At 35.2% G+C, this 19,610-nt stretch overlaps 1 pseudogene; it reads right to left on the minus strand.

Moving 5' to 3' along the window:
- Positions 1-15,515, minus strand: part of LOC149188864 (uncharacterized) — a 53,927-nt pseudogene extending 38,412 nt beyond the window's left edge.
- Between the last annotated feature and the right edge of the window lie 4,095 nt (positions 15,516-19,610).

Here is a 19,610-nt window from a genome sequence, read left to right on the forward strand (position 1 = left end):
GTGGAAAAAAGGGAGGATCCAACTCTCCTAATTGGATGGATACCTTGAGAACCTTGAAGGATAAGATAAGTATATTTAAGGAAGATAATGAAAGAATGGTGAAATCCCAGAAGAAGGAAGCACAGGTGCATTCAACTATACAACAAATCCTCTTAGACTTATAGAGAAATAAAAATCATAAGATGGGGGCTAGTCATAGAGCCAAGATGGGCCCTTTTGAATCAGAAGGGAGAATGAATGGGGTAGATGGTAGAATATCCAAGAAGAGGAATAGAAGGGAAGGTGAATATACTATGAAGGGAAATGCACCATTATGTACCCCAAAATTAAGAAACAACTTTCATGGGAATCATTCTAGTAGAAAATTTATCTTTGCTACCAAGTGGAATCATTCTTATCATTACTACCATCATTATGATAATTATATCTGTCATTATCAGAGGAAGAGGGGAAGGGATTATGTGCCCCAAAAGTTAAAAAAAATAAAAACCAATTATATTTGATGGGAAGGTGAAGAAATCAAAAGACACAGAACCTTGGCTGCTAGGGTTAAAGAAGTTCTTCAAGATCCATGACTATTTTGAGAACATAAAGGCAAAGATATCGGCCTACAGCTAGAAAGGAAGAACAGATATAGGGTGGGAAGATTTGAAAAATGTTAAAGGCATAAAAGAAGAAGTATTGACATGGAAGGAGTTTAAAAAAATCTTCAAGGAGAAATACCTATCAAACATATATTATGACAACAAGGGAAAGGTGATTTATGAGTTGAATTTGGGGCACTTGTAATATGAAGAGTATATTACTAGATTTCTTGAGTTTTTGAGATATGTTCCATGTCTCAATGATGATAAGGCTAACGTTCAATGATTTATTAGTGGGTTGCATAAGTCATTTAGATACATCATCGAGTTCTATGAGCCAGAAAACTTGGATGAAGCCATCAACAGAATTTAAGAATTGTTATGAGTGAGCCTAGAGGAGGCCTGATTTTAAAAGTGATTCGAATTCAAAGGGAAGTGAGGGAGATAGGAGGAATTGGCACACAAGGATGTTTGATAAGAAAGAGAGTGCAACCTCAGTTGGTAAAGCTCGTTTTCAACATAAAATTGGTGAAGGGGAGACGTGCAGTGTGCAGCTACCCATGGGAGGACAGTGCATGGCTGAAGCAAGCTAGTCATTAAGATGTTAGAAATATTATGAGGACCACTAGAAGATGGATTTCCAAAACCAAAAAAGCACAAGATCACATATATAAAGTGCACAAGAAGCTCTAACATTAGGTGACATAGTGTAAAGCACACCTAGAATTTATGCAACAATGGATAATCTCTTGGAATACCAACAGGCATTCATCATTGAGATAGAAGGTAATTTGTCCAACAAAATGATCCCTATTTTAATTTATATATGCTCTAACTAAGTTATGTCAGCCTAGAGCTAGTAGAAGAGTGTCAGTTGGCGAAGCAAATGAATAAATCATTGTGGTGAGTTTAGATAGAAACAAGAACCAAGATAAATATGAATTATTGGGTGGAGTCATGCACGTTTAAGCTAAATGGCATGCCAACATATGCACATCTAAACTTGTTTTCATTGGGATCATAAAATGTCCTATTGGGCATGGATTGGTTGAATAAACACCACACTAAAGTGGGCTATTTTTAAAAAGGAATTGAATCATTATATTAGCAAGGAGAAGGTAGTGTTTTGCAAGGCAGGAGAAAACCCACTTCAGTGAGGTTGATTACGACTATGTAAGCCAAGCACAGAAATAAAAATGGATGCATTTTTCTGTAACTAGATCATAAAATAGAAGAAAAAATAGATCAACAACTTCAAAATAAGCCTCTTCAAAGGGGAACCAAATTTTATATCACATAAATAAACAATTCTTGGATGACTCAAATGGCACGACCTCCTTGGTATATGTAGGATTCTAAAGGGTCACAATATAATCAAAGGCTACATAACAATAATAATATAAGGGAACAATAATAACAATAGTGGGCCTCTATGGGGCATAATAATAATAATATGGGGCATCCATGGGCACAACAATAATGATAAGGGGGCTACACTAGTATTATGGGGAACTAGCATGCCCCTTTCCTTCAAAGAAAGTGTTATCTTCAATGTTTGAGTAGTTCTAGATGATTTTATATAAAATTCTTATCCTCCAATTTGGAATATTCAGTGGTTAAATTATTCGACTTAATAAGATACTCCAAAATTGATCAATTATGTACCTGTCAAGTTCTTTTTTTCTGTGACTTCTTTAGGCTCCAATATGATTTTTCCTTCCTTCTCAAGTTATGAAAATATTTTTTGAATTGGGAGCTTGTCATTGATAACCTTCTTTAAGCATGAAACAAGGAACCTTGGGCATACTCGGGAAGATGCAAACAACTCTAATTTGTATTCCATAATACCAATATTTTGTAACACTTTGTAAGGACCATAATACTTGGGTGATAATTTATTATAGTTCTTAGCTTGCTTTAGGGACATTTTTCTTTATGGTTGTAGCCATAAAAATACCCATTCACCTACATCAAAATTTATTTCACTGTAATGCTAATCTAACTATTGTTTCATTAGATTTTGTGCCAGAGTGAGGTTATCCTTTAAGAGTTGGAGAACTTTTTGTTGATGCTCGATGTGATATTCCACTTTTTGAACCTTACAATTTTCTCATAAAGATGATGTGATGGATGGTGGATGATATCCGTAGAGTGCCACAAATGGGGTCATTTTTTCTGAATTAATGAAAGAAGTGTTATATGACCATTCTATGATAGGTAACCACTTGACAATTTTTGTTTGTTTGTTAGATACAAGTAAAGAAATATATACTTCCAAACATTTGTTAACTATCTCATTTTTCTCTTCAGGTTGAGCTTGATAAGATGATCTCTGAGCTAATTGAGTACCAAGACAAGAAAATAATTTCATTCAAAAATTTCCAGTGAAAATGGGATCATTATCACATACAATAATATTTTGTTTTCCTTGTAATTTTTAAATTGCTTCCATAAATGTAGCAGCAATTGTACTAACTTTAAAAGGAAAATATAATTCAAAAAAAGTGTGCATATAGGGTAATCCTATCAAAGACCACCATGATGACACTATTTCCTTCCGACTTGGGTAAGCTTGTGATAAAATTCATTGAGAACTCCTCCCAACACTGACTTGAAATGGCTAAAGGTTGTGTTGAGGCCTCGAAAATCGCTGCCACAACAAAGGGGAAACCACCCGGTCCGGACCTTAGTACAACTCCTTTTCCATTTGGAATAGTGGCTCCGACTGGGGGTAATGGGACCAGTTTCCCAATAATGGATAAAAGTGGGATGGACAAGTAACTTATGAGGTATGATAGTGATAAGTGAACAACTAAAACTATCAGCGAAATATATATTAACTATAATCTAATCGTAGGACTTATCAATCTTTCAAAGCGTAGCGTTTGATAATATGTGCTTTAAGGCAGGCATATAGATGACTCTAACACTAAAGCATAGACGTTTAAATCATTTAAAATTGCTCTGCATAATTAGTTATGCAAAGCGATAATAGCGAATTACTACACATTGTCATTCATATCATTGCTACAGGCATGATTAAAAGAAAGGGCATATCACAAAACATCCAATAGTGGAATGAAATGAATATTTGCTGTTATAGCGCATACATGTATTCAACAATAGCAAAAATAATAACACAACAATTCATATAAGAGGAAAGAAAACAGATGCAGATAAAAGTACCATGTAAGCTGTTTAACAATCCGATGCATTAATCGTTATGTCGCAGTCCTTACTTCAAACCAGAAAGCATTCCAAACAAGAGACAATAGTGCACAATTGCATAAAACAGCCTTCTCGTCAAATTAAGGACTATCGGTCGAGTTTCACAAAAGAATATAGGCTGAAGCACAGTAGTGCAAACTTCAGCCTTTAAGTCTATTACAAAATTTTACGACCCTTTCCAAAACAATGAAAGGGTCTATAAATACTAATCTAATCTAAATATCTATGAAAAACTAAAAAACTATGAAATTGGTATCAATAAATATTTCTCCATCTTTCTTGGCGATCTGGCAGTCGGCAGCAATGCTTCATTCGGTGGGCTCTTTGCCTTTAAACCTCAACTGACATATCGCTAGCATTGGCTCTACTTCCGGTGGAGTGTTGAGACGCGACGTGAGCTGGGCATCATATGTGGCATCTTGAATGTCGGGGATTAGGCACTTGAGAGCATCTGTTAAACACTTAAGATCCGACCTTTGAGTGTGCGGCTTAATTAGAAAGAGCCAATATGCATCGGAGGTTAAAGTATTTACTCCAGCGATTAACTTTCTTTTTTCCTCCAGTTCATGATAACTTGTTTGTTCAATCATGTTCGCCGTGGTTATGCTTCCAGGTGTGCACTGAGAGATCATGTTGGCCAAATAGAGTGTATTGTTGACTAAATCAATCATATTGTTGGCAATCATTTTACACCTTGAAGCTGCCCTTTCTGCTTTCATCATCTGAGTGCTCCATTCCGTGAAGAGTATGTCCTTGAATGGCTCATAGATCCTAGGCAAGTTTGCCGCTTTCCCCACATCAGTATCTTGCCAATCAAGATATGAGGCTATGGTTTCTTCGGTCTGATCTAGCTCATTTCTGGCTTTTTCAATTTGCTGACATACTGCTGTAGATACTTCACATAATGGCTCAGCCTCAGTTAGTTGTTGGCACAAGAGTCTAACCTGAGAGATTAATGCACTATTTATTGGAGCTGCTTCTGCTCTGAAATCTTCGACTTTCTTGGTGCCTTTGATATCTTTGAGCTGTGCTAACAGTTGAGCGATTTGCTCATCCTTTGACTTCGTCATTAGCTCGTTTGTCGCTCTCAATTGTGCCAATGCCTCTGTTAATTCTTTCTGCATCTGGATTGCGCTCTGATCAATCCTGTGTTTTTCAGTCTGCAGTTGCTAGGTTAATACATTGTTTGCTTGCTGTTGTGCCAGCAACTGCTCTTCTACCTGTGCTGCCTTGTTTCGCGCCTCGGCTACTTCTGCTTGCAATGTACAAATCTCCTGGTCCTTAGTCTTTAACAAAAGACTTACCTCCGATGCTTTATCAATAGTCGCTGCAGAATAAGCTCCCGCATACTGCGATAGCTTGGTTAGATCATCGGAGGGGTCCAATTCCTCCTTCCAGACTACATTCCCCATGACTGTTTGATCAGGAAAGATGGAAGGTTGATCAAGCCTTCGTCTCTTCCTTGAGCTCTTAACAACTGCTTTGTGCCTAGGGCTGTAGAAAACGTCTAGGGGAGGAATATCTTCCACCTGGAGCACAATCTGATCGCAAGGGTCTTTGGTGATTACCTCGAGATCCTTTGAAGTGGGTGCGCCACTGGTTCTGCTTAGAACCTGAGAAGAAGTGGTGTATGGTGCGTCTTTGGAGCCTTCCTTTCCACTGATAATGGAATCGAATTGATTCCATTGTTTAAGCAATTCAGGATCTATGGAGGTCTGGGATTTACTCTTCTCCTTTTGTTGTTCCAACCTCTTTTGCTCCTCCAACTCTTTCTGCTGCTGTTCTTCTAACTCCTTTCTCTGTTTCTCTTCTTGCTCTCTTCTTTGATTATCCGCTAATTCCTTTTTCTGCCTATCTGCTAGTTCTTTCCTTTGTTTTTCTTCTTCTTCCTTCTCCTGCTGTTCTTCCATCTGCTTCTGCTTTCTCTGTTCTTATTCCTTCTGCTCTTTCTGCTGCTTATCCATTTGCTCCTTTCTCTGCTTCTCTGCCTGCTGCTTCTCTTGCCTTTCCTCCTGTTGTTTCTTTTGTTCTTTATTTATAACAGGAGGTTGGCTTGTCTGTTTCTGACCGGGCTCGCTTGAGGAGGACGCTGAGGTTAATGACAATAAATCTAGAGGCAGAGTTTGCAACCTCTGCTCTCTAAGTTTATTGAACTCAGTTAAATTCTCATCATTGTATCTCATCTTGGCGAGCTGCTTGGTTTGGCTTATTGAATCGACAGCTACGAACAGGTCATCAAACTCATCCTCTTGATGGTCAATCTTAGTCAGTTTGGCATGTTCTAGGGCAATGAAAGCAGTCTTCTTAGGATCATAGAGTCTGGCTGGCATAGTGGGCAGGGATAAAGCTTGCATCTTTATAGCCTCCTTTTCTGCATGCTGAAGATTATGCAGAGTAAAAACACCCATCCTCAAGGGAAAAGGGGGCCAGCCCCTCTTCTTCTCTTTCTTGAGTGTTTGGGTTACACTCTCGGCCATAATTTGGTAGGATATCTCTTGGGCTAACAGTTTGTCTGTAACATATAGAGGGAGAACATGCGGTTTGGCTTGGCTTCCATAATCCCTAATATAGGTAAAATGCTCTTCTCCAAACCATCCTGCTACAGCTGGTAAGTCGAAGGAAGCAAGATAGGAAATTTTGGGAATAGGCCGATCAAAAATGGAATAATGAATGGGAAGCATAAAACCATTGCAAATTTGATACAAATGGTCTTTATAAGAGGACTTCCATAATTTCTGATGATACAAATGAATGGGCGAAGGGTCTTGGGTGGTCCACCTCCAACCGAGGATGGGAAACTCAGAGTTAAAACACAATGTGTCCATAATGTAGGCGCTATAATAAAATGGGGGGATTTTCCTTTCGGTGACTACAGATTTAGCTCTAAAATCCCGAACAACTACAGTCAACTTATCAGAAAGAATGGTGGCCCAATCCATGATTATACTATTAACAGCAGCCTCCATCAGGGGAACCATTTCTATATCGAAATTGGCAGAGTCATGTAATCCCCATAGCCTACACATCATAATTCCCGCATAGCAATAGGGAGAAGCCAAAGAATCAACGGAGTACTTACCCGAGCTTTCGTGCTTTTGTTTGGCCGGGTTCTGCCTCCAATCCCGAATGGGCTCGGATGGTACTTCATTTTCAGCTGCAAACTTCTCCACGAAGTCTTTGTTGTAGATTTTCTCTGGCTCAGGCAAATGATACATTTGCCTTAGGTGCTCTAGCTTAAACGACCCGAAAATCCATCCGTCTCTTGTGTGGAACGTTCTGTCAATGATTGGAATTTCCTCGATTGCCCATCGCACTACATCAGTGTAGGGAAGGACTTGCTCTCTGGCCGCTATTCTGTGAAGAAAGGAATCAGCCAACTCTTTGAGAGTTGCATCAGACTTTTTGAGTGAGTCTGTAGTAGCCACTGTCACTGAAACTTCTGGTTGCTCAGCTTCTAGTAAATTATATGTGCCCTGCCATGTAGTCTTGTTAAGACCAGTGCACGTAGTGTCTGAAATGAGGCCTTTCTTCTTATATGCAGCAGCTTGACCTACTACAGGTGTAACAGCAGAGCCCGTAGCCCTCTTGGATCTTTTCCCCATCATGCTTAAGCTTCTCTCAAAAGACGAATTCTACACAATTGCAAGAGAAATCGTAATAACACAATAACAATGACACTTCATGGCGGGATAGATATATCATTTGAAGCGTGCCAAGATTAATTTTCAAAAGTGGCTGCGGATCCAATCGCTGAGAGGATATTGCAGATGCATTAATGGTGATTTGAGGCCTGCTACCCATTAAATGTGATGATTACACCGTTATCCGGGTGAATGAATCACTTAAGCATGCAACAGATATTCTGGCGGTTAAACGCAACTGTTCATTAATCGAAGGGGTAAAATCTTTTAAATACACACGCATTACCTTATCCCTTGCATTGACGGCATTTTGGGATTCGCGCTTTGTCAACCGGATATGAATATAAAATTAAAGCTTTAAGTAATGGCTTTTAAGAATTCTGACCACCGATGAGCCATATCGCATCGCTTCGGGGAATAAGTGCTGCACAATTATCACCAAAAGATTCTACCGACAGCCGATAAGCGATATCGCATCGGGCCGGCACATGGAAACAGAGTTAGGTGCATATAAAGTGGTTTGGGGGTTGCTGATTGTGATATCGCATCGCATCGGGGGTAGGAACCGGGTGCCTTATTGAAGTGTATGGAATTCTGCCGACGGCCGATAGCGATATCGCATCGGGTCAGGATTTATAACATAAAGTGGTTCCACATGAGGTATCGCCGATAGCCGATCGCCGATATCGTGTCGCGTCGAGGCATGAGTCATGTTCCGTTAGTGGTGTGCATGTAACATTGCCGATCGCCGATAGCGATATCGCATCGGCGGAGATCAAAATGCCATTTGAATGCATCTTTCATGTTGTTGCGATATGTGATCTTGCGATCGCTTTATCGCAATAACAAAAGATTATTTATTTAATATTTGAAACATTAATATCCCAAAGAGGCTTAAATACATGAAAACTCGTTTGATTATCCAGCCTTTTTGAACATACAAGCATTGATGCCAAAATTTTAAAAGGTACCCATTCCATATGTTAATTTTTTGTAAATAAGAATGATATGAAATGGGGGGTTGTTGTAGGGCACAACAGGTTGTAACAAACCCGGGATCTTAATTTTCTCAACTTTATTTTTATGGTAAACTAAACATTCAACAAGAAACTTTTGAATATCATATTTAAGGCCAACCTAAAATAAATCCTTCTTCACTTTTTGGTAAGTTTTTAAAAATCCTGAGCACCCTACTAAAGGAGACATGTGCAATTCCAAGAGAATATTTTGTTTGAGTTGGGAATTATTACACAGATATAAGTGATCTTTATACCATAATGAGTTATTTTTCAAGAAAATTGTATCATTTGTACTTATATCTTGCTGCAAATTTTGAATGAGTGTCCACACCTCTTCGTCATTCTTCCATTCATCCCTTGCTTCAATTATCTAATCATGTTAGATAATATAAATTTCATAGACAAATTCTTCCACATCCTCATCCCTTCCTGAGAGTGCACATGCAATAAAATGTTTCTTCCTTTTTCGTAGATGATTTGAAAGTCATAAACCAACATCTTAGTGACCCATTTTTGTTTCTCTTCTAAATATAATCTTTGTTCCAAAAAATATTTAAGATTATCATGATCTATTTTTTCATAGAAGTGTTTCCCATTAGGTAACGGTGCCATTGGTTTAGGGCATGTAGTATTTCCAACATTTCCTTCTCATAAATAGGTTTTTGTAAATACTTTCCCTTCATTGGATGACATTGACAACCAATAGGTCTTCTTGCATTAAACAAATAACAATTCCATTTCCCAAGGTGTCACATTCCATCGCAAACATTTTCGTGAAGTTTGGAGTAGCTAAAACCAAAGCTTAGAACATTTCCTCTTTGACATGTTCAAATGACTTAGTTGTTTCTGGAGTCCAAAAAAAATCATTTTTCTTCAAAAAATTTGTTAGAGGTGCCACTATTTTCCAACAATTCTTAACAAACTTATGTTAATACCATGTCAACCCCAGATATCCTTGAATATGCTTTATGTTTGTGGGGGTTTTCCATTCCTTCACGCCTTTAATTTTTTTAGGATATACCTTAACACCCTCATGAGATACAATATGCCCAAAATATTCCACCTCCTGTACCTCGAGGGAACATTTGGAGGTTTTTGCAAACAATTTTTTCTCTGTCGTTATTTTGGGCATCTTGTCAAGGCGTTCAACATGATCCTTCCAAGACTTGTATATTAGTATATCATCAGAAAATATGAACACAAACCTTTTAAGAAAGGGTTTGAAAATGGAATTCATTAAACCTTGAAATGCGGAAGGTGCATTAGTAACGCCAAAAGGCATGACCAAACAATCATAATAACCTTCATGAATTCAAAATGTTCTTTTCAGAATGTCTTCAGTATTCATTCTAATCTGATGATTTCTTGAATGCAAATCTGACTTGGTGAAGTAAATTTATCCATGTAATTCATCCAACAATTCATCAATGATAGGAATGGAAACTTTATCTTTAATAGTCAACTTTTTGAGCTCCCTATAATACAAACACATAAACCATGATCCATCCTTCCTTTGTACCAATAAAACCAGAGTAGAGAAAGAACTTTGGACACATTGAATTATACCTTCCTCCAACATTTTTGCAATCATACATTCAATTTCACTTATTTGGGAATATGGATATATGTAAGGTATGATGTTTGTAGGAATGCTTATTAGAATCAAGTGAGTAGAATGATCATGATCATGAATAGGTTGGAGGCCTTTGGGAGTCTCAAATACATTGGAATCATTCAGAGAAAATTTTAGGGGCGAATGTTCGCCCTTTGGCGATATTATGGGGTTGTAAATTTTTAGTGGGCGAATATTTTGTATCATAGTACATTTTTACAAATCACCTCAAATATCCCACCTTATTTTAAGGGAGAGGGTAAAAAAGGTAAATTTAGCCCTTGAAATTAGGAGCTACAACCTTCCATTCGCCATTTTCAAGAATAGGTTTTATTTAAGTGAATCCATTCGCCCATTTTCAAGAATAGGTTTTATTTAAGTGAATCCTATGGGCCAAATACCATATTTATAAAAGAGGTATGGTAAATTAATAAAAATATAAATAAATGAGAAGTATGGTAAATAAATAAAACATTTTTTATATTTACTCCATAAGTCACCTTATATACATGCAAGGGTGTAAACAAATAAAAATATAAGTAAAGTGGAGGTATGGTAAATAAATAAAACGTCTTTTTATACTTACTCAAAAGGTATGGTAAATAAATAAAAATATAAATAAACTAGACGTATGGTAAATAAATAAAACCTCTTTTTATATTTAGTCCATAACCCTCGTTCTATTTATGAAGGCTCAAGAAAGAGGTTTTATTTAAGTGAATCATATGGGCCAAATACCATATTTGTAAAAGAGGTATGGTAAATTAATAAAAATTATAAATAAATGAGAGGTATGGTAAACAGATAAAACATTTTTTTATATTTACTCCATAAGTCACCTTATATTTACGAACACTCAAAAAATGCATTATATTTAGGTGAAACCTATGGGAAAAATACCATGGGACAAATACCATGGACTATATTGTTATTAATACCATGCAAAAAAACATTATTAACCCTAATATTAGTATTAATAAAAATAAAAATGGCACATGGTATTGACCCATGGTATTCACCAAAATGGCACATGGTATTGACCCATGGTATTCACCTAGAATGTAGCCTATTTAAATGGGGGAATTAAACTAGTATAGATCCATCTTTACTCTGGATCTACTAACCCCCGAGAGGTTTCAAATATTGTGATATGCAAACTATCATAGAGTGAAAAAATATTTGATATCTCTCGGGGATCAACAGTAAAAATGGATGTTGTAATTTAATGTATGTTAAACATTTTAGCTTGGTTAAATAAAAAATAAAACAAAAATCAACTATTAATTTTATTAATTTTTATAAATTACTAATAGTAATTTTTAAGCTCCAGGTTTATGATAACCCATGGTAATACCAAGATCTTACAAGATTTTATAATTGAGTAAAATATTCGCCATGCCTGGTGAGAGATTCGCCAAAAAATTATATATACATATTATATTATTGATAAAATCGCTTTCCATTTTTCCTATATACCGTGGAGATTCGCCCATTTATTATAATTATAAATTTAGGGTGGTTCTTAAAATTTTCCCTAGAATCATTGTTCCATATTCTTTGAAGATATGGAGGAACAAATGATTTTTATTTTTGAATGTCGAGTGACTGTAATTGTGAAATTATTCCTCGTTTTTATTTCTTCAAAATATTTGTCATGCCATTAAAGCTTATTGCATTCCTTGGATTCCCTATGATGCCTCTTAATTCACTTTCCTTTCGTTCCTAAGAAAATTTCAAGAAAATTTCATGAAAATTAAAAGTTATCATCCCCAAAGATTGTAACCATGAGACTCCTAATACAAAATCAACACCACCGATTAGAATGGAAAGAATTGGACTATTAAATACATATTTCCCCATCATTAGATTGATATTATGGAACTTCCCTAAGAAATTTATAGTTCCTTTATCTGAAACCATCACTTGACACTCTAGTGTTGGATATAGAAAGAATTCAATTCCTTAGCTAACTTACAATGAATAAAATTATGGTTACTACTAGAATCAATCAACACTATTACTTTTTCTTCTTGATATATCCTTCCAATGCATTACAAGATATGATTGGATTCATTTATTCTTTCTTTGGGTTTGGTTACTTGTGCCTATCCTATTATTTTCATGTTTCTTGCTCCTTTTCTTCCTTCTCTTCATAATCTATGTAGAATAATTTCTTCTCGGCTCACTTATGTCCCTTATTGTATATTTTATTGCAAACGTATGAAAGGTTATTTTATCTTTTTTCCTCTAGTTTTTGTGGTGTCAACCCTATAGGTTGTGGGAGGCTAGGAGTAATAACAATTCCATATTTATATTTGTGAGTGGTATACTTCCTTGTTGCCATAATTTTTCTTTCAACTGTTCTTTCCACCTTGAATTCCTTCTCCAATGAATTAGGTTCCCAACTAAAAACCTAATTTTGGATGTTATCCTTTAAATTACGTATGAAGACATAAATCCTATTCTCCTCAAGAATATCATTTAACTTGATATTCAATCTTTGGAAGCCCTTAATGTGCTCCACCATTGAGCCTTTTTGTTTGAGATTAACCAATTGTCTAGAGAAGGTATTTCTCTTTGTATCCTCAAAATGCACTACCAAATATTTTATAAACATTATCCAAGTGATAATTAATTTACAATAAAAGAGTCATAGATACCACACAAATTAATTTTGTCCTAAATATAAATATCCGATGCGTACTTTTTGTGTGTGTGACACATCATGTAGATCCAAGAATTGCTCCATCTATAGTATCCATGTTACCAAATCCTTGTAGTTAAACTTCCTCATATCAATATTTGGAATGTGGTTAGCCTTCAACCCACTACTAGAATCTCTATAATCATAATTCACATTCCATTTGTCCTCATCATGATTTCATGGAGTATCATGTCAACACTAGGAACCATTTATTTCAAAAGCTTTATTAGACCTTCCTTCAAACCTTCCATTATGTATTTACACTAGATGTGCTTTTGGGTGCTGGTCCCATTGAGCTACTTATGAAGGTCATAAAATTATTAATGTATGATGACTTCTTCAACATGTATACAGTTAGCTTTATTACATGTGTTCATAAACTTCACAATTCTAACCCTAGTTCAGTCTAGATTGGAAATATAATTTGTGCCTCTTACATATCTTAGTTGCAATTATTGACATATTGCTTTACTAAAAAAGAAACATGTAGGTTCAAACTTATTAAATATGCATGTTGCAATTGAATATCGAAATAACGACCTGATAAAGTTTAGTTCCCTTCAATAGTGTATATTTGGATCATTTTCACAATAAGGGTGAATTAAATGGTTCAACGAGTGGAAAAACCACATCCAAAATGGATTTCATCATTACTTCAAAATGCACCAATCAACGCAAAAATATTAAATTGAAAGACAAGTATAAATAATCATAATACATAGTCGTATACCATGTACGACGACCTGACTTTCATGAGCTTCACGATCTTTCATGGAAAAATTCATGAATAGATACAAATAAGGAAAACCTTCAAAATCTATTCTAGGATGGAAACAAATTAATTAACCATCAATTTTTGCTAATGTTGATAGAATTTCATGAACTTATTTCGTGTGATTTATATAGATTCCATCTATATACTTTTATGTTTTATCTTTCCTTGTGTTGGCCATGATCTATGGAAAGGGCACTTGTCTTTTTATCTATTTTTGTTTTCCAATTACCTCATAAGAGTTCAACATTTCTTCCCTTCATATTTCATCCTTTCTTAAGATCTCTATAAGTATAAACTTCCTTCCATTAAGCCATGTCCTGAGATGTACTATCTTTACCTACATTAGTTTGTATTTTATTAAGCTATGTCCTTGGATAGACTATGCATAACAATCATAAAACTCATAATTTAATTTTAATATGAGAAAAGTAATATAATGAAAGTATGGAATTAAAGACGATTGGAACGCAATTTAAACATCGGATTCAAACTTTCCTTATCCACCATTACTCCTTTCAACACTTGCATTCATATTTACAAGTCATGATAATCACACCACTAAAATACATCATTCAAACATTCAATACAGTAAACATACTATAAAAATATTACAAATTTGTTCATTCATCAAGATCAACCATAAAAATCTAAAATTAGGCCTATCATGTGTAAAGTATCTTAAACTAATTTTAAATCATGGTATTTAGTGACAATTTGAGCCATCCATGCACATAAGCACAGAAATGCAGCTCGTCGTAAGCACATAGAGATCCATATATGCATGCAAGCACACATATATCCATTCTTGTATGTAACCACATGAATAGTGAAAATTTAAGCCATCGATGTATGTAGTCACATAATATGTTTGGGACATTATCTTCATTCATCCACAAAACTCATTGTATGCAAAACGAGAAATGATGAATATACAACCTTCAAAGCTTAATGTAAATAAAAAAACTCTGAGGAGAAAATAATAGAAGGTATTCATATTCTCATGGGATGCTTTATGTAAGATTATACACACACATAGATATACATACGAATAAATCCCATATGAAAATAAAAAGAATTATTTTAAAGTGAATTTGAAAACAAATTGAAACACACCATCTCGTTTTTAGGCTCCAATATTGGACGACTAAGAGCAATTTTCAATAATCTAAAACATGGGTTTTCCTCGCAATGCCCCCAATTAGGTTCACTAGTGATATTTTGGCAAATTGTTGGGAAAATTGGAAAAATCTAAATTCTTCTAGAATTAATTTGATATTGACGCCTCTATAATGCCAATACCCCATTTTTACCAGTTTTTGTACTCTCATTAGTAAGGGCCCAATTCGTTGGTGCATAGTGTACATTGTGTGGCCATATTTAGTCGCAGGCTATATTTCTATCCCAAATACAATGCTACAAATATAAAGTTGATATCTTTTCATTCATTGATTGTCCAGTGAAGAAGCATAATAATAAACAAATGGACTGCAGTTTAATTAAAGTTAAAGACTTATATCAAGCCTCGTAGAAATAATTTTTCACCAACTATAAACGTTTCGGTCTTGACAACGTTTCGGTGAAATAGCATCAATATAAGTACCATGGTCGGAGCCCTTGTAAAACTTGTGGTTGATGGGCTTCTCCAACACCAACTCATACTCCTCTACTTTCATCTTGGTGTTTGATCCTGATCCCTCTCCATGTCTCACTCCCTCGTCCCTGGATGCCACAGTGTTACTGATTTTGTTAGTTATGGCAGTGACGTGCTAGAGAATCCTCCTCACGAAAGGAGTGTGGTCATTGGTGGCCCTACTCATGGTTGAAAATGCATTTGAACTTGGTTTTCTAAGGGACATGGATGAGAATGAGAAAATGGGAGGGGAACCAAATATGTGACCATCTCTATGAACTGAGAGGGCATGAGAAAGTAGTGAGACTCGCACTGCCAACATGACCGAAGGCAAGAATATAAGTGATACACAAAAGTCTTACGAGTGTCCTTGGCCAAATTCCAGCAAACAAAATTCATTATCACTCATTTATACCCTACAAATGAACATATTTGTATGCGGGTAGGAAACCTACATCAGAGGATCTGTGGATTAGGCTACATCTTTAGAAAACTCCTGACAAATAGCCAGCTTTGGATTTAGTGTGTATGAACCACACGTTGAAGAATTCAAAAGTAGAATACCCCCAATACAGAAGAAGATGAAACTCAATACCAAAGAATGGGTATGGGTAGTATTTATATCAAAGAAACTACTAATCAATCGAAATGATCAAGCAGACACCATGTACGCATAACCTCCATGTCTAGTACCATTACGTGTAAGGAGAAGTTGACGTTAAAGATATTCTTTCAGATTACTTGCTCACGTGCAAATAAGGATAATCATTATCCAACTAAATGCTTTATGGGCATGACAATAACGATAACCATTATCCAGCTAAATTATTTTATGGGTGTGACAATAAGAATAGCCATTATCCAACTGAATGCTTTTATGGAGTAGAAGATTTCGCAGCAGATGAGCTATTTCTAGAATGGGTATATTCATTATTTGCACAGGTGTGCAATTCAATCAACAATCACACACAAAAACCTCAAGATCAGTGGTTAAGGCAAGAAGAAAGGGAGGAATTGTAAATTGAAAAGCAAAAAAAAATACTTGACAAGGAGATTCTCTCCAACAATCCAATCGGGAAAGCATTGTTGTGCTTTAAATCTGTCAAAAACATATGCTTCATAAATCTGCCATAACTGAGCATGCCACAGAGCTCAATGGTGTTGGGTTTTGTAAAGCTCTAGAGCTAGATATGACAAAACACCACTCTAAGTCAATTGACCATTGAGAGAGTAATAAGTGTTGCATAGCAAGAATACTTTTAAGTTGACTTTCATCAATTCTTCGTTATATTTCAAACCACATTACATGGAGCAAGAAACTTGTCACCCATGGTATAGTAGAATATAATTTCGTCCTATATATATTATAAATATATTATTTCAAGGTTTCTAGATCTGTATTATCTAAACATTTATGCCCATAAATATAAGGTATACATATGTGAGCAATTCCTTATGCAAGAAATTTAACACATTTCCTATAGCAAACTTCAACCGCGTTTGCAAGTAGATCTTCATAACCTTTTCGATTGCAGCAAATATCCATGTGTTAACGCTCCATTCACCAATGGTGTTTAAGGCTTTGCAGACACAAGAAAATATACCAATGGTTTACATGAGCCATTCGAATTGTAAATCAATTTTGTTTTTACTTGTTAACACTCCTAATTCAGTTACTTAAACGGGTTTGTGGTCTTGAGGTGATAGGGAGGAGCACGATGTTTATTATTCGTGCTAGATACTCGTGGTGAGATAATCTGTTGGTGTTGCTCCTTGTTTTATTCCTAAGATTTCGACTTGGGACCATGAACCCTCAATTTGTTTCTATATATAATCTCCTCTAGGTTTTTTAAATTAATGAAATATATATATATATATATATATATATATATATATATATATATATATATATATATAGCCTTCATATCATAGCTATAAAATTATATCGTTAACACATAAATATCTTATTTATGATAACAATTTTTTCTTTTGTATGCACAATTCTACTTCATCATTAGTCACTATCTCTAAGTCTCTCTCCCCCTCCAACATTTTCTAACAAATTGGAGAGATAATGCAACTTAAAGTGAAGACACTTTTCTAATTATATGTAAGTTTGGCTGTTCTAATTTGTGATAAATGATAAATATCCCATACCTCGGATCTTACATGTTGATTTCTTCATACATAATTCACAATTATGACATATTTCATTACTCGTAGTATCTAATTAAATAATTAGATCATTGTAGTGGAGTTGTAATACTTAATTAAAACTATAGAAAAGAAATCCACAATCTATTTTAGCACCGTGCATTCTTTACAAACTACAAAATCATTAGGAATTGTAAGAACAAATTTTTCACCTAAGTATATAAATATTTCTTGGAAAAATTAGTATATGTATGTAACTTCGAAACTAATTCTACCCTTCTTTCTTCAATATCTAGTGATCTAAATCAAGATTTCAGGCTACTTCTGTTTTTAATTGATTCTTTTGTGCAATTGCAAACACGAATAGTTACATGATTGTTAATCAATATAGAAGATTCCTATCTTCACATTAAAAAAATCAAACTTTACAAACAATGTTAGTTCAAAATTTACCTTAGGCTTCAAAATGCTCCTCCAATAAATCATTTTAAGATTTAGTTTCAACCTTTATGGATTCTAATGCCTTAGCAAACTACTATAGAACTCATCGGAATAGGACCTATAACTCATTCATATCTTATAGATGTGGGTTCACCCATAGGCCTCAATATTTGAACTTTTTCTCCAATACCATTTGTCGCATGCCTCCTTGACGCAACACCAAAAACCACCTACTATGCTCCAATCACTCATTTTAACTTCAATTAAATTTATTTTTAGTATTTGACACATGCATAAGTATTCAATCATATTATAAACCAGGATATCACATGAAATTATACTCATATGCTTAAATATTCAACAACCTAAAGAGTACGGAGCCAACATACAGAACATCCTATGCAATTGAATCAAACTAGATTAGTTGAAAGAATGTCACTTGGAAAATCAAGCATTGCCACCCAACCTAGAACTGAATTCCTCTAGTTCACCCGCGAGATGAGAGTTCTTTCCCATTGATCAACTGCCTCTTTCTGATCTCTTCAATGGGTATTTAATGCCCCATTTCATGATATGGTTTCCTTTAGCAACATCCCTCTTTTGTGGATCTTTTTATCCACTTGCCTAGGCTTTTCTCTCCTGCAAGGCTTTTATGTTTTTCTTAACATAGCATCTTTCTCCCTCTAAGAAACTTAATTGATATTTATCTCCTATTCCATTAAGCTTATCTAGAATTTTATCTAGAAGTCTTATCATGAATGAATCATCCATTCCCATTCACCATTGGGATTTAATTTGGTAACAATCTCATCTCTTGGTGTCTCATCTTCAGGTTGTTTAATTTATCTTTATTTATTTGATAATAAAATATCAACTCTCAATTTTACACTTCTAACCTAGGTTTCTCGTTAGAACTCAGTCTTAGCTTTGGTCTAGCATGATAACAATGGAGTGTTACATACAACAGAGGGGTGTTACAAAATGAAATCTGTTGATATGAACGTGGGTTCGATTCCCAAATATGGCACCACAAATTGTTTAGAAGATCAGCATAATGACTTGAGGACAAAATTATTTGCCGAGACTATAAAGCCTTCTATTTTTAAATCTGACATTTGGTGTCTGGATGCAGGATGTGTTGCAAATGATGGAAAAGACATTGATTATTTTTCATGCAAGGATGAAGACAAGTTTTTTGAAATGATTTATTAAAGATATTGTAAAATGCAGATGAAATGTGAAGAATAACTACAATTGCTAAAGAAGATGCCAATAGAACCTGGATCTGATCAAGTTACATATAAAGAAGAGAAATGTTCCAGCAACAAAAATGTGGAACCTGAGATAAAATATAATTTACAATTTAATGTTAGAGATGGTGAATTGATGTTCCACACTAATAACACTAAAATCCAATCACAAACTAAATTGGAGCAGGTTATGATTCCATAGGAACGAGGGTTTGATGCATGTTTCAATTTCAAATTTTGCAGCAATATTCAACAAACTTCAGGCATGTGCTACAACCTCCACAGAGCTTTCTTGGGTCAAGCAGGAAAATTTTTTTCTTTTTTCATTTTTTTGCAGGATTTATTTTTGGGTGGCGAAATTACAGATCAGATCTGTACATTTTGGTGCAAGATCTGCAAAATCTAATTGTAGATCTGAATTCCTGGTGAAAAAATAGCCGATTTCAAAAAAAAAATCGGTTGAATCGGAGTCCGGATGAAGAAGATATCGCTGATTTAAAAATCAGTGGGGTTGCAGACAATTTTCAGGGCAGCGATTTTGCGGTGCAGATATAGACGTCCTGGTACAAGAT

This window comes from Pinus tabuliformis, chromosome 3_1, assembly GCF_031772625.1.
Source record: "Pinus tabuliformis cultivar Carrire ecotype Pingquan chromosome 3_1, CPIR1, whole genome shotgun sequence".
Lineage (NCBI taxonomy): Eukaryota > Viridiplantae > Streptophyta > Pinopsida > Pinales > Pinaceae > Pinus > Pinus tabuliformis.